We start from the raw sequence: 16,076 nt of genomic DNA on the forward strand, positions 1-16,076 counted from the left end.
ATCATGCTGGCAATTTCAAAAATTGTGTACTTTCAACCTTACTTTTCAAATTCAAACCACAATTTCATTAATCGCAATCCTTGAAGTTTAAATGTTTGCCCTTTTTACAGTTTCGATTTTTTATAGGCTTAATCTCTTCTGTATGAAACCTGACATGCTTAACTTTCTTTTTTTCATTCATTGAAATTGTAAATTTGTTTTTTTGATATTTTTGAAAATAATTCCTTACCACCTCCTCAGTATATATATGGGTATGTTTTGTGTTTCACATTGACCATTGCATACTACATTTTCCTTTTACTCAAAGGTCACCCTTACAATGTCTGTGTCAAGACAAAATACAAATTGTGTGAAAGATGTTAATCCACAAAGTGAAAATTGGATCCTGATAGCAAGGGTTATACGTTTGTGGTTTGTTTCTGATTTCAAGAAAACAAAGTTTCCATTCTCCATGGAAATGGTCATACAAGACAAAGATGTAAAATACTTTATCATTTTCTTCCATATTTTTTTTATTACAGTTTAATGTCATTTTTATTAATCATGCTTAATGTTTGTTGCTATCTTTCAGGGTGATAGAATTCATGTTTCCGTTAGAAGAACTCTAATTTATAAATTTCAAAATGATATTTTTGAGGATAAAGTTTATTCCTTCAATTTCTTTAGTGTGTCTACTAATTCAGGATCTTATCGCACTACCTGTCACCAATACAAAATCAATTTTCAGTTTGGAACCAAAGTAAGCTCTATTGGTAATGATCTGGTCTCATGTCCGAAACCTCATTACACACCAATTTCTGTGTTAAAGGCGCCTGGATTTGATACGGACTACTTAGTCGGTTAGTAATATTCTTTTACTTCAACAGATTTGTTTGAACATGTTTTTAAATGAATATGTTTTTACAGATGTTATTGGAATATTAACTGGTGTGGGAACTGAAAGAGAGCTGAATAGATCAGGGTCAACAACTAAGTTAAATGCAATTTCTATTGAAGCTGATGGGTAAGCTAATATTTTGTACCATAACTAATCCAAAATATTTGTTCTTACAATTGTAATTTTAATTTACAACAGCTACCGCATTGAGTGTACTTTATTTGGTAACTATGTTGATGAGCTCAATGCATTTCTGTCATCTGGAGAGCTGGAAAATATTGTCATCAGTGTGCATTTTGCTAAAGTCAAAATTTTCCAGGGTATGTCAAGTGTTGAATTTCTAATTTATTTATATTTTTTATTTTATTATTTTATTTACATTATATTTTAATTTTAATGTAGACAAGGTTTTTATACAAAATTGCTTGGAATGTACGAAAATAATATATAATGATAAGTCCAAAGATGCAACCGAACTCAAGAAAAGGTTAGTTTAATATATTATTTTTCGATAATTAAAATGTATGAACCTTTCTAACTACAACTTTTACATCTGTAGGATGATTGAAAGTTCGGATTCTCCTACACAGGGACTCAGTCAATTGTGTGACTCTGGAAAACAGAATGTTGAGGATGAATTCATCACCTTCATTCATAGAAATACTATTCAAGGCATGAAAGATTGCAAAGAGGTATTACTAATGTTTTTTAACAGTGTATTGAAATCGATTATTAATATTTGAAGATAATTTTTTTTTCTTTTTACAGGAAAGCACTTTTGTTATCTTAGCTACAATAAAACATATTGTGTCTGATGACGATTGGTGGTACACAGCTTGCTTATGCGGTAAAGCTGTTTACCCTGATTCCAAAATGTTTTTTTGTGAGAAATGTAACAAACATGTTATCAAAGTCCAACAGAGGTAGTGTTTGTACTTGCATGAATTTATTTTTAATAATTTGTTAATGATTAACTATTAATTATTTTCGTTAAATTATAGATATTATAGATATAATTTGTAAACCTTTCTGTATTTTATATTTCAGGTATAAGCTGAAGCTGCGAGTGATTGATGAAACGGATTCTACGACTTTCGTTCTATTTGACAGGGATGCCACTACACTGATCAATAAATCTTGCGCCGAATTATTTGAAAGTCATGATAAGGTTAATTATCGAACCATGCATTTGTTTATTTATGCATTTAAGAAAATGTTATTATATTAATTGATATTTTTTTTTAATATTTAGAACGGTGATTCTGGTGTACTACCAAAAGACTTTGATCTTTTGATTGACAAAGCTGTTTTGTTTAAAGTTGGTTGTGTTAAAGATCAATCTCTTAGGTTTGATCAATCATTTCGTGTCAAAAAAGTTTGTATTGATGATAGTACTATACAAAGGTTTTGTGAAGGTCGTGTTGAAAATGTGGTATGTTTCCTAATTTGAGTGTATTCTTACTTACATTTTACCCTTAAATTCGTTATTTATACTGTTTTTGTTTAATTTAATTTACTTATCATTTTGTGAAGGAACTTCATTCTCAGAAGAAACGACTGTGTACTATTAAAGATGTCCAACAGGATGAGTCTTCTGTACCACTTTCTCAGGTAATTATCATTTAAAGTATTAAGTTAAAAAAGTGAATAATTTACTCTTACTAATATGTTTTGCTATCATCGCAGGATTTATTTAATAAATTCTCCACTGAAGCTGCTGAATTGCAATCTAAAACTATTGATTTAGGCAGTGATAGTGTGTTAGGTACTGTTACTGAATTTGTTGCTCCACGGGTTACAAGAGATTTTGCTTCACCTGCTCACACACCTGATGATGATATCCCGCTTAGGGTATTAAGGAAAAATATCAAGATCGAAAAGGGAGTACTATAATTTCATACTATTTCTCTAACGTTTTGTAACTTGAATGATCTATTTTCATGTATTGTGGGCTTTCTTTAATTTCTATGTAGAACATGTTATGATGTATCAGTACAATTCTATTTTTAAAACTGTTTATGTAATATTGTTAGTTTCATATGTTGACATTATCTTTGAGGTACGTACTTATTTTATAGTTCATTTTGAAGTTGTTATATTTTTGTTTTTTTTCAATTTTATGTCTACATTTTAATTTATTTAATGAGTTTTTTTTGTGTAATTCATATTATTCCATACTTTTTGTAACTCTATTTTGTAACAATGGTTCTTTCATTAAATATCAGAATCGTAATGGTAAGTGCCTCAACTTTTACTTTTTCTTTAATTCATAAATTTATATAGAATTATATAATATTTTAATAATTATAATTTGTGTTTTTTTTGTGAAGGTTATTGAAATATTCTTTTCCTTTCCCAGGGAATTTTTTCCTTTATTACAGGTATTGTTTTCCTTTATTAGAGTTATTCTTTTTTTTGTCAATTCATTTTTTATACATAATATCTTATACATAATATCTTAGTATGTGATAAAAAATAATTCTTTGTGTAATGATATGTTTGTCCTTACGAGAAAGAATTTTTTTAAACAAAAATTCACCTTACACTCAACCTCTAAGAATTCAAACGGATTTAGAGGATAGCATTAACTACGTGTCAGAGCAATTAATGCATCAGTTCATTTTTTATTTTTTATTTTTGCATCAACGGTCTCTTCTATATCTTTTACACTTTTTTCAAAGTATTCATTTCATCTTCCAAGACTAATTTATTAAAAATTATGGATAGAAGTAATAATTACAGAAGTTAAAAATATTATATTTTAAATTCAATATGAAATTATATTTTCAATTTTAAATTTTAATTACATGTATGTTATTTAATGTTAGACGTTAGGGTTTAAGTATTTAATTTAATTATATGTATATATATAATATGATATATTAATAATATTTAATATGTTTAATATATTTTATATTATATTTATTTTATACTTATGTATATATTTATTTATTTATTTATTATTTATTTATTTATTTATATATAATACAGTTTTATGTTAACTATTTTAATTTATTATTATATAATGCTAATTAATTATTAATTATACGTATCATTAATATTCATTTTATTTATCTATTGAAATAGTTGTATTTTTATTAATTTTTTATTTTGTTAATAACTTATTTAAACTGAAAAAACACTGTTGTATAAGGCAATGTAAAATGGAAACGTCAAAGAATAATTACAGCTAACACCTAACACCTAACCTACTATGCTTTTTAAAGTTTTGTCTTTTCATATTCATTTTTTTTTTACTTTAATATTATTTCATTATTAATTATGAATATTTTTTCTTAATTTATTTTACTATCATTATTTGATTTTAATTATTTTTTTAATTATTTAATTTAGTAACTAAAAAGACATGTTGCTTCAGAGGAAATTTAGCGCAGATTTGGGATTGAAAAGGTATGATTGCTATATATAAGTAACGTAGGGCTTTCTATTACTCAGAAACCTATTGCTATTAGTCTTTTATACTTCTTCCCTACTTTTATTATCTTGATCTTTCTTTTTCTCATTGTCATGGCTGTCATTCCCGAAGAGATCGTAAAACTTAGTGGGAAAGGTTTATTTACAACAGTTAACATTCGTGCGGAGGTATGTTTTTGGTTCTTAAATTCCTTACTTTTCATTGTTTTTTTCAGTTCTTTAAGTATTTTTATGGTTTTAAAATGGATAGAATGGACACGTGGATCGTGCATTCGCCATCGAGTTTGAAAATGAACTGGAGGAGGAATGGACCCTCAGCGACAGTCAAGGCAATATTCATATAGTATATTATAACAAAGATATACTTTGTCCCCAAATTGTGTATGGATGGTCCCGTCTGAGTGATTTTTATGGGTTTAAAGGTGACCACAATATATTGTTCCGTTACGTGGGTAATAACTCCTTCCATATAACTGTTTTTATGGGGGAGTTATGTGAAATGATTTTGACAAAATTTCTGAAGGAAGTTGAAGGGAGGTTGCCGCTCAACAGTGGCCCCTTTATACATTTTGGCTTAAAGTTGAGTTCGAAACAGGTCTCTGGAGGATATGTGGTAAGTTTACCATCCTTTCTTTTTAAATGGATATTAATATATTCTATTTCTTTTATTAACTAATTATTAACTAATATTTTCGTTATTGTTTAAGGATCTGCCTTCTCCTTTTTCTGAATATATTCGTAGAGGGAAGTTCAAGAAGGTTAATCTACATGGATGGCTAGAAGCTGTTGAATGCACCATTTTCAAGTCCAAGTTTCCTTCCAGAAGCGTTACACTCTGTAACGGGTGGAAACAATTTTGTCGTCTTCATTCTATTCGTGAAGATGACAAAATTATATTTGAATGTAACAAGAAGCCCTCTTCTGATATCAGGGTTCTACTACTGAAGACGTGTCACTACAAAAGACTTAGTGCTTAGGATAATCAGTTATTGTTTTGAACTATATTAGTTTGTTTAAGTTAATTTATTTTTGCAAGTATTGCTTCTTTTTGTTGGGAAGTATCCAGTTTCCACTTTGAGGAAACAAGAACAGTTTATTTTGTTTACTCTTTATTTTTATTTCATTGTGGTTCTGTTTAATTAGCTCATCTTATTTCTTTGTATTTATTGTTTAGTGTTTCTTTCGTTTCAATATGTATATACATATGCTTTTAATTTTTCATTTCTTATCTGGCATATTAATAATGCGTTGGCATTTCTAAATATGCTCAATGCTATAAGAATTGCCAGTATATTAAAAAAATCATAAGCCTGTTTTATATTTTTGAATGCATGCATATTAATTGGATTTTCTATACAATGTTTATGTTTATATTTTTTATTATTAATTATTAATTATTATGTTATTAGTTATTGTTGTATTAACTATTTTTTTATCTCGAAACCTTTTGATGTACATTTGTTTGTTTTTCAGTATTATTTTTCTAATTTTTAAAAAATTTTATGAATACTATTTCATTTTCAAAATATTTCTTATTTATTTCTGCAGGTGACTTCATAGTTCAATATGAATTTGCCTACAATTCGTTTCTATTGGAAGAAACACACATTTTTTTATTTACAAGGACTTCATTTGATATAATGTAATGAATTATACTTTTACTTGCAATAATTATTTTGCAGTATTTTTTTTGCAGGTTCAACTTAACGAAGGAAGTTGGTCTTTAATACTTTATTTTTTATGTATATATATCTTATGAGAACATAGTATAAGAAATCGTTTTATTTAATTTAAATTAGTTTAAATTGTAATGTATTGTAATTTACAAGTCATTGTAAAATTATGTAATTTTAATGTTAATTTTTTTGTGTATTATATTTAATTTAATTAAATTAAATTTAAACTTCTGAATTTCACTATTTCTATATTTCTATATTTCTATATTTATATATTCCTCACTTTCATAATTTTTATATTTAACCAGACTTATTATAATGTTAAAGTTCAATAAAAAAAACAGTTAAAATGTTATATAGCATAAAAATATTATTAAGAAAAATTAAAAAATCCGAAGAAAGGAAATATATCTTATTTTAAAATAATAAAAAGTTGTATAAAGTATTATTTAAGAATTCCAGAACTTTCAAGTAATCATTAGTTCCACTGACTACAAATTTCGAAGTTAAATTAAAAAATAAATAAAAAACAAATTAAAATAAATATAATATTAGTGCAGATTCAAAATAAGTTAAGAACATAATTTTGAGCGTAAATCATTAACAAAATGAATCAAGAAGTTTCTGGGGAAGCACATAAAGTTGGTTCTATTAGTTCAAACTCATTTGTCCCTTATCATCTTCATCTTCTTCGACATTCATAAGCCAACTGATATCTATATTTTACATTTTAGAAACAATCTTTGTCTCAACATCTTCTTTTTGTTCATTATATTAGATATCAGATACCAGATCTGCTCTCCATGGTGTACTATGTTTCTGCTTGGTTCTGGGAGGTACAACTCAAACGCTTTAGAACGGAAAAGGTAATTAAAGCTTTGATTTTTTTCATTCCGACCATAAATATTAATTAAAGGTGCATGCATTTAAGACAAAAAAACTCTTTCTCTTCTTCTTTGATTTCCCAGTATAGAACTTGGTAAAAATAGGCACTGCAGAGGTATCCATGGAATGGAAAAGGTAATTAAAGTTTGGATCTTTTTTCATCCTAACCCTAAATATTGATTAAAGTTTCCATTTTTAAATGTTTTAAGTTCACAGATTTAAGGTATAATAATTATTTTAAGTTCTGTTTTAGTGAAATTAGTAAATACAAAATGAGAATATCTGTTTTAGTCACTTTTTTTTGGCGGTATACATATACTACATGTTTTTGCATGTTGTGTATTATTTCAGATATATCCAATGGAAGAATTCCTTTTTTTTGTTAAACAGAAAAGCTGTTCTAGAATGGTGCAAAAGAAAGTTAGCCAAAGTTCCTTTTTTTTGCTTAATAGGGTTGTGGGATCAGGGTATATTGATGTACTTTATGTTTCTGTTTTTGGAGGTTGCTTCGTTCATCTGTGTTTTAAGAGATGATTGTTCCTAGATAAATGTCCGTCCACATATATTACTATATTTATTATTTACTATATATATTATTATATATACAATCTGATAAATTTATTTCCTGCAGGTTTCCTCTTTCAAAAGTCAACCAACAATTCATTAATGAGAATGCTTAAAGTAGAACGTTGTTCTTTTGCACTGGAATAGGAATTTGTTTTCATATCTTAAAAGTTAAGTTCCCCTTTTTTCACAACAACTTCTACACATGCATTTCTTCATCGAACATTGATACTACCTAAATTTTTAAATTTTTTATTCTTCTTACATTTCGAAGTTTGATTGTTTATTATGCAAAATATAGAAAAATTGTGCAAGTGTTATCCCTTTTGGAAGGTAAATTTTTGGTTTAACATTTTTAAGTATTAAATATAATTATTATATAATTATATAAATAGATATGATTATTATATAAAAATATTACACATTTTTTTTCAATATTTTAATAGTTAATTAATAAATTTATTATGTCAAAGTAATAACATAAAAGGGAGTCCCGTGCGTGACCATATACCGTCAAAATTGGCGCCAAAACAAAGCTACTGTGAACAATATATTTTACATACTTACTGCTGAAAACAGTACATACTTTTATGGCTGAAAATATTTGTTCTTACTACAATACTCCCTGAAGTTCAGTCATTCAACTTTCAATAGTTATGGAGAAACTGAAGGAAAATATTAATAGAAGAAATAGCATTCTTAGCCTTTCTCAAACAAATTCTAATGCATCAGGTATACCAACTACAATGTATATTTATATTTTTAAGTGTCATATATACATACATATAGATATAGATATATATTTCAAAATTATTTTTAGAAAACAATTTCATAGTCTATTATGATCTATATATAATCAACTGTCACGCCAATTTATGGTAAAAATATATAAAAAAATAAATGGTATGTTATAGTTCTTAATAGATTTATTGTTTGTTTATAATTTGACCTATTTTTTTAAATGATTTTTATTTTCCAGAGAATCAAAATCCAAACACAACATGCATATCTGAATCCCGCAATGGTAAGCATAAGTTTAAGCATATCTGAATCCCGCATTTTTATTTATCATTTTCACTGTAATTTTTTTTTTTTTTTTATTGCTAGCAGCTGATAATGGAAAAGATGCCAGAAGAAAAAGAAAAAATATATTGTATGAATTGCGAAGAGAGAATGTCAAAACAACAGGTAGTCAACATAATTACCTTTTTTTTATCATTAATAATACTAAATGTCAAAATTTATCCATGTATTTTTATTTTTAAACAAGTTAATCCAAATGCAATACACTTAACTCATAATTCTATGAACTTAACTTTACTGTTATCTAATTTTTTTATTATATATTTAAAAATTAGGTTCATAAAAGAAGTTAATAATCACTTATGATGTAAGAGTGAATCAACTCTCAACACAATTTATGGTAAAAATATATAAAAAATAGATTGCATGTTATAGTTTTTAACAGCTTATTATTTTACATGGGTTTTATTCTCCAGAGAATCAAAATCCAAACACAACATGCATATCTGATTCAAACAATGGTAAGTATAACTTTAACAATATTCTTTACTTTCAAAGTACTTTATCCTATTTATATATGATTTTCGTTCTAATTTTTTTTTATTTTAGTTCTCGATGCTGATAATGGAAAATATAACAGAAGAAAAAGAAGAAATATATTATATGAACTGCGCAGCAAAAAAGTTAAAACAACAGGTACTGAAACCTAAATACCTTATTTTTATATATATTTAGATTTAAATTTAGATTTAAAATATAATTAGCATTATTTGTCATCCCTTTACCTTATTTATCACCAATTATGACTTATTATTGTAGGTGGAAGTACTCCTAACTCATGTGAAGATCTTGGTTCTCCAACATCAAGAATTATGATAACAAATATCCCAGTTTATGAGAAGTTTACTCCCAACAATCAATTAATGCATTCAGCAACCAAAGTATTGTCATCAATGAGTACTGTTAGTAATTTAGAATTGCTTCAAGGTTAGTGAAAACGTATTATAAGTTTTATTCATAACAATTTAAACTAATACTACATCAATAAACATTTCAATTTTTATATATACTGTTTTTGTGGAATCATTTTTTTTTATTATTAATCAGATGTTGCCAAATCTGCAAAGGTAGAAGAGGGAAACTTCATTTATGGTCAGCGAGAAAAGGTTAATCCAACAAGAGGTAATAACAGTGACATTTTATTTCATAAACATTTTATATTACTAAAGTCAAATCTTATGCCTAATTTATTTTTTTGTAGGTCAAACTATTGTGAACTCAAGTAAGAAATTTTTGTGTCAAAGTTCTCAAAATACAAGCATAAATGATTCTATCTGTGCAAAACTGACTCCTGACAATGAATTCAACACCATGCATTCAATTCCAAAAGTATTATCATCAATGAGTACAGTTAGTAATGAAGAATTTGGTCTTACGGTGCAACTTCATGGTTAGTTTTAATGGATAATTCAACTGTTTTCATTACAATTATAGTACTAATTTATGTTTTACTATATTTTTTCTAAATAAACTGAAATCATTAAGTAGTAATAATTATCATATATATATGGTTCAAACACACTCAAATGCTAAAGTTCTTCAAATCATTTTTCTAAGATTAAGTTTAATGTAAAATAATTTATAAGTTCTTATATACTGATGTTAATTGATTTATCTTATTCGATCACTCATTGAAAGTTTTTGTTTTAGGTCAAAGTACTCTTAAATCAATTCAGGATTTTGATTCTCAGACATCTGGAATTACAGGCTCAAATTTCCTTTCTTCTCATCAGCTTACTCCTAAAAATCAGTTAAACATGATGAATTCTACTACCAAAGCAATGTCATCAATGCAAACAGTTACTCATGGAGACATTACCCTCACTCAACTTCCTCATGGTTAGTTTACGACCAGTGATTCGTTATATTTGATTAAACTATCTAGCAATGGCACATTATAATTTTATTTCTTTATTTTTTGAAAAAAAAAATATCTTTGATTTTGTGCACATTTGGGTAAAGCTGCAAAATGGTGATCAAGCTAGAGGTAGTAGAAATATAGACTAAATGAAAATTCATTTAATGAAAAACATTTTTTTAACAAAAATCATTTTGTTTTGCAATTAGTGACCCCTAAGAGTCATGTGAACGTGATGGATGCAACTTCTCAATCATTGTCATGTTTACAAACAATTTGTACTACCCCTAAATTTCAAGGTTAGTTCAGGAAACCAATGTAAATGATTTTTCGTTTATCTTTTTTGTCAATTAAATTTCAAAATCATACTCATGTTTTAGTACTAATTATTTGTTGCTTTGGAACATATTTTCTCCAGGTAATTCAGTTGCAGGGAGTTTAGGGTATGTATTTAGTAACACACTAAACTTACATAACAAGTCCGGTACACACAGTGTTGAAATCATTGAATCAGTGACCCAGAGATTGAATTTTGACGAAGATATCCAAAATGAAGAAAATAATGGTACTAAAAATTGTTAATTTATAATTCTTTTTTTTTTAATTTTGTAACAACCACTTTCTTTTATTATTTTTTGTTTCAGATGACACCAGACAAGTTTTTAGTTCTGAATTATATTCAAAAGCTGAAAATGAAGGTGCATATCTTTAACTATAACTTCTTCACTTCTTCATCAAACTAAATCAATTTATATCAGAAAAGTAATAGATCACCTTTCTTAATTTTCTGAAAATAGCTACTGTTGAATTTGGACAACCTACTATTCAATGTGAATACTGCTTGGGCGAGGTTTGGTATGAAGAAAGATCTCAGAAATCTAAGATTTATGTTAAGGTTGATTTTTCTATTTGTTGTCAAAAGGGAAAAGTACAACTCCTTTTCTTACAAAAACCTCCTAAATTGCTGTTAGATTTATTAGATGGGAAAGATAGTCGAAGTCAACACTATCTACAAAATATTAGAAGTTACAATAGTATGTTTTCATTTACTTCAATTGGAGGGAATATTCACTCTTCGATAAATGATGGATCTGGCCCTCCTCAATTTATTCTGCATGGACAAAACTATCATAGGATTGGAAGCTTGCTCCCCAATAGTGGATCATCTCCTAAGTTTGCACAACTTTACATATATGACACTCAAAATGAAGTGTAAAATAGATTATCTCACTTTGGGTATGTGTTATTTTTAGTTACTTTACTGACTTACTTTCTATTTACTGGATTAATTCAAAGATTATTTTTAATGATATATTTTTAAAAATTGCATGTAGGTCAAAAGTGAAAAATGTGACGTTTGACAAATCCTTAATTGAAGATCTTACCAAGATGATTGATGACAACAATGTTTTGGCCAAAACTTTTAGAAGAGTAAGAGAATTTCTACATGATGATGTAAATTCAGATTTTGCATTGAGGTTATTTAGACACCGATGCAAAGATCCAAGAGTGTACAATACCCCTACAACAGATGAGATAGCTGCATTAATTGTGGGTGATATGAGCAACATGGAAGTAGGGCGAGATATCATAGTGAAAAAATATTCAGGACAAATGTATAGACTCCATGAAACACATACAGCCTTTATTCCATTACAATATCCATTAATATTCCCCTTTGGAGAGGATGGGTATCAAGAACATATTCCAATACGGAATTCTGGAAGTAATAGCAGAGAACGTAAGAGAAGTCGTATTTCATTAAGGGAATTTATTGCATTTAGAATTCAAGAAAGAAATGTGGAGTTTGGGAATATAGTCCATTCACGTCGATTGTTTCAACAATTTTTGGTTGATGCATATACAATAGTTGAAGCTCAAAGATTGTCTTTTATAAGGCTAAACCAAAAAACAATCCGTTGTGATATTTTGCAAGGCGTACAAGAAGCAATGAATCGAGGAGAAACAAATTCTTCTGCAATTGGAAAGCGGATAGTTTTACCTTCATCTTTTACAGGAGGAATGAGATATATGTTCAACAATTGCCAAGATGCTATGGCCATTTGCAAAACATTTGGATATCCGGATCTATTTATCACTATTACCTGCAACGTAAATTGGTCAGAAATACGTGACTTTGTTACATCAAAAGGATTAACTGCTGCTGATAGGCCAGACATTGTTTGTAGAGTTTTCAAGATGAAATTAGATCAAATGATGATTGACTTCAAAAAAATGACTATTTTGGCAAAGTTAATGCAGGTAATCCACATTAACCCATATTTAACAGTTTGTTTGATTTATTATTATGTATTACATTTTGAAGAATTTTTTTCATATTCTTTCAGGTATGTACACTGTGGAATTTCAAAAAAGGGGTTTACCTCATGCCCACATACTACTGTGGTTGGATGGAGAGAATAAGTTAAGAAATCCAACAGATATTGATGGAGTCATTTCTGCAGAATTACCCGATGCATTTTTATATCCTAAATTGTCAAAGGCAGTGACAACCTACATGATACATGGCCCTTGCGGGGTAAGTCGAATAAGTTCACCTTGCATGATTAATGGTAGATGTTCAAAATTTTACCCAAAGAAATTTAAACTGTTGACTACTATTGATGAGGATGGATATGCATGTTATAAACGTCAAGATAATGGAACATTCATTCTTAAAAATGGAATTAAGTTGGACAATAGAAATGTTGTGCCATATAGCCCTTTGCTACTACTGAGGTATCAAGCCCATGTTAACACAGAATATTGCAACAAATCAAATTCAATCAAGTATTTGTTTAAATATGTGAACAAGGGTCCAGATAGAGCCAATTTGAAAATTACTACTGCTGATAAAGACTCTACAGAAACCCCAGTTATTGATGAAATTAAACAGTATTATGATTGTAGATACATATCTCCATGTGAAGCTGTGTGGAGAATATTTGCCTTTGATATCCATCATAGATGGCCTCCAGTTCAACGATTAACTTTTCATCTATTGTATGAGCAACCAATTGTTTTTAAAGACAATGAAGACATTGATGAAATATTGAACTTCAATCAACATAAAACAACAATGTTTTTAGCTTGGTTTGAAGCTAATAAAATTTATCCACTGGGAAAAAATTTGACTGACTGTGAATACCCTAGATTTTTTGTTTGGATGGCAGACAGAAGAGAGTGGAAGCCAAGAAAAAATGGTCTTAGTATTGGAAGGTTAACATATATTCCTGCAGGGTCAGGGGAATTATATTATCTGAGGTTATTGTTGAATTATCAAAAGGGTTGTTGTAGCTATGATAATATCAAAACTGTTAATGGTTTCATTCACAAAACATATAAAGAGGCATGCTATGCAATGGGGCTATTGGCAGATGATAAAGAGTTTATTGATGCAATTATAGAGTGCAGTGTCCTTGCTTCAGGAAATCAGTTGAGAAGACTCTTTGTTACCCTTTTAATGATGAATACTATGTGTAGACCAGATGAAGTGTGGAACAAAACATGGAAGTTGTTATCAGATGATATTTTATACCAAAAAAGAAAGGAGTTTGTCCTACCAGGTATAATTTTATTATTTTATTTGAAATTTATAATTTATAATTTTATAATTGCTATATGACATATAATTTCTTTCCTAGGTCTTAGAATTGAAGATGCTCAAATTCAAAACCTTTTTCTTCTACAAGTAGAAGAGTTATTAATTTCAAATGGTAAGTGTTTGAAAGATTTTCCAAGTCTGCCAGAACCTATTCATTCTGATTCCTTTATTTATCAAAATAGATTCATTATTGATGAATTGAATTATGACAAAATACAAATGTCTGAAATGCATTGTTCTCTTTTTCAAACTCTTACTCCTGAGCAAGTGGAAGTTTATGAGAATATAATGACAGCAGTCCTGTCAGACCTTGGTGGATTTTTTTTCTTATATGGTTATGGGGGAACTGGAAAAACTTTCATGTGGAAAACTTTGTCCACTGGTCTTAGATCAAAAGGGTTTATTGTTTTAAATGTAGCTTCTAGCGGTATAGCTTCTTTGTTACTTCCAGGGGGAAAAACAGCTCATTCTACCTTTTGCATTCCTTTTGTAATAAATGAAGAGTCAACATGCAATATTCCTCAAGGAAGTCTTAGGGCCAAATTGTTGATCAAAACGAAATTAATTATATGGGATGAAGCCCCAATGATTAATAGGTTATGTTTTGAAGCCCTAGATAGAACTTTAAGGGATGTCATGAGAGCTGTAAGTGAAGAAAATGCTCTTAAACCTTTTGGTGGTAAAGTAATTGTATTGGGAGGAGACTTTCGTCAGATATTACCTGTTGTCAAAAATGGATCAAAGTATGACATTGTGAAGGCAACAGTAAATTACTCTGACTTATGGAAACATTGCAAAATCTTAAAACTTACAGAGAATATGAGATTAAAGAGTGATACATCAATTCAAAGTAAAACAGAAATAAAAGAGTTTGCTGATTGGATACTTCACATTGGAGATGGAGATATGGAGTTAAATGAGTTGGGACAAGGAATGATTGAAATACCGGAAGAGAATTTAATTTTAGATGTTGAACAACCTTTACTGCAGTTGGTTGAGTTTGTTTATCCCTCCTACATAAACAATGTGACATCTGATGATTCTTTTGATGATGGTGCAATATTATGTCCAACAAAAGAATGTGTGGATCAAGTGAATGAATTCATTTTATCATTAATACCAGGATCTGAAGTTTGTTATTTAAGTTCAGACAGTCCTTGCGAATGTGAAGAACAAGAAAATGCTCAAGCTGGGTGGTTTACAACTGAATTTTTAAATGAGATCAAATGCTCTGGAATTCCCAATCACTGTGTTAAATTAAAAGTCGGAGTTCCAATAATGCTTCTAAAAAATATTGATCAAGCCAATGGACTTTGCAATGGAACAAGATTACATGTAACTCACTTGGGGAAAAATGTTATTGGTGCCAAAGTTATTACTGGGAAAAATATAGGTGATCAAATATTTATTCCCAGAATGAACTTGACTCCTTCGGAAACAGGTTTGCCATTTATGTTTCAAAGAAGGCAATTTCCAATATCTTTGTGTTTTGCCATGACAATAAATAAAAGTCAAGGTCAAACTCTGAATAAAGTTGGTCTATATCTATCCCGTCCAGTCTTTACACACGGACAATTATATGTTGCTCTTTCAAGAGTAAAATCTAAGAAAGGGTTGAAGATATTGATTTTGGATGATAATGGTATTCCCACAAATTTCACTACTAACGTGGTTTACAAAGAAATATTCGAAAATGTTTGAAGTATTAACTTATAGCGTTACATATGAGGTATGAAATTTCTTTATTTATTTGAAATATATTTTTATTTATCATATTTTTTTGTAATATATGAACAACAATTTAAGAACTGATATACACTATCTCTTACAGGTTTTGATCAATGCTTTTGTTTGACACAATTATTCATGGTCATCTTGAAAGTATGGTACGTATCTTTTATTTTGACATATCTTTGTCAAGTTTGCTTAATTTAATTAATGTTTTACAGGAATTACTTATAAGAAGTAACAGTTTTGTAAAATTAAAGTTCAGAAATGATGAATCTGTAAAGCATTTGGTGACGTATGTTTACTTAAATTATTAATTACATAATTTATTATTACTATTACAAATTTCGTGTACCTATTTGTGTA

At 28.5% G+C, this 16,076-nt stretch overlaps 1 pseudogene; it reads left to right on the top strand.

The window, feature by feature from the left end:
• The first annotated feature begins 319 nt into the window (after positions 1-319).
• On the top strand, positions 320-15,683 carry LOC137822327 (uncharacterized; annotated as a pseudogene).
• The last annotated feature ends 393 nt before the right edge of the window (positions 15,684-16,076 follow it).

This window comes from Phaseolus vulgaris, chromosome 9, assembly GCF_000499845.2.
Source record: "Phaseolus vulgaris cultivar G19833 chromosome 9, P. vulgaris v2.0, whole genome shotgun sequence".
Classification (NCBI taxonomy): domain Eukaryota; kingdom Viridiplantae; phylum Streptophyta; class Magnoliopsida; order Fabales; family Fabaceae; genus Phaseolus; species Phaseolus vulgaris.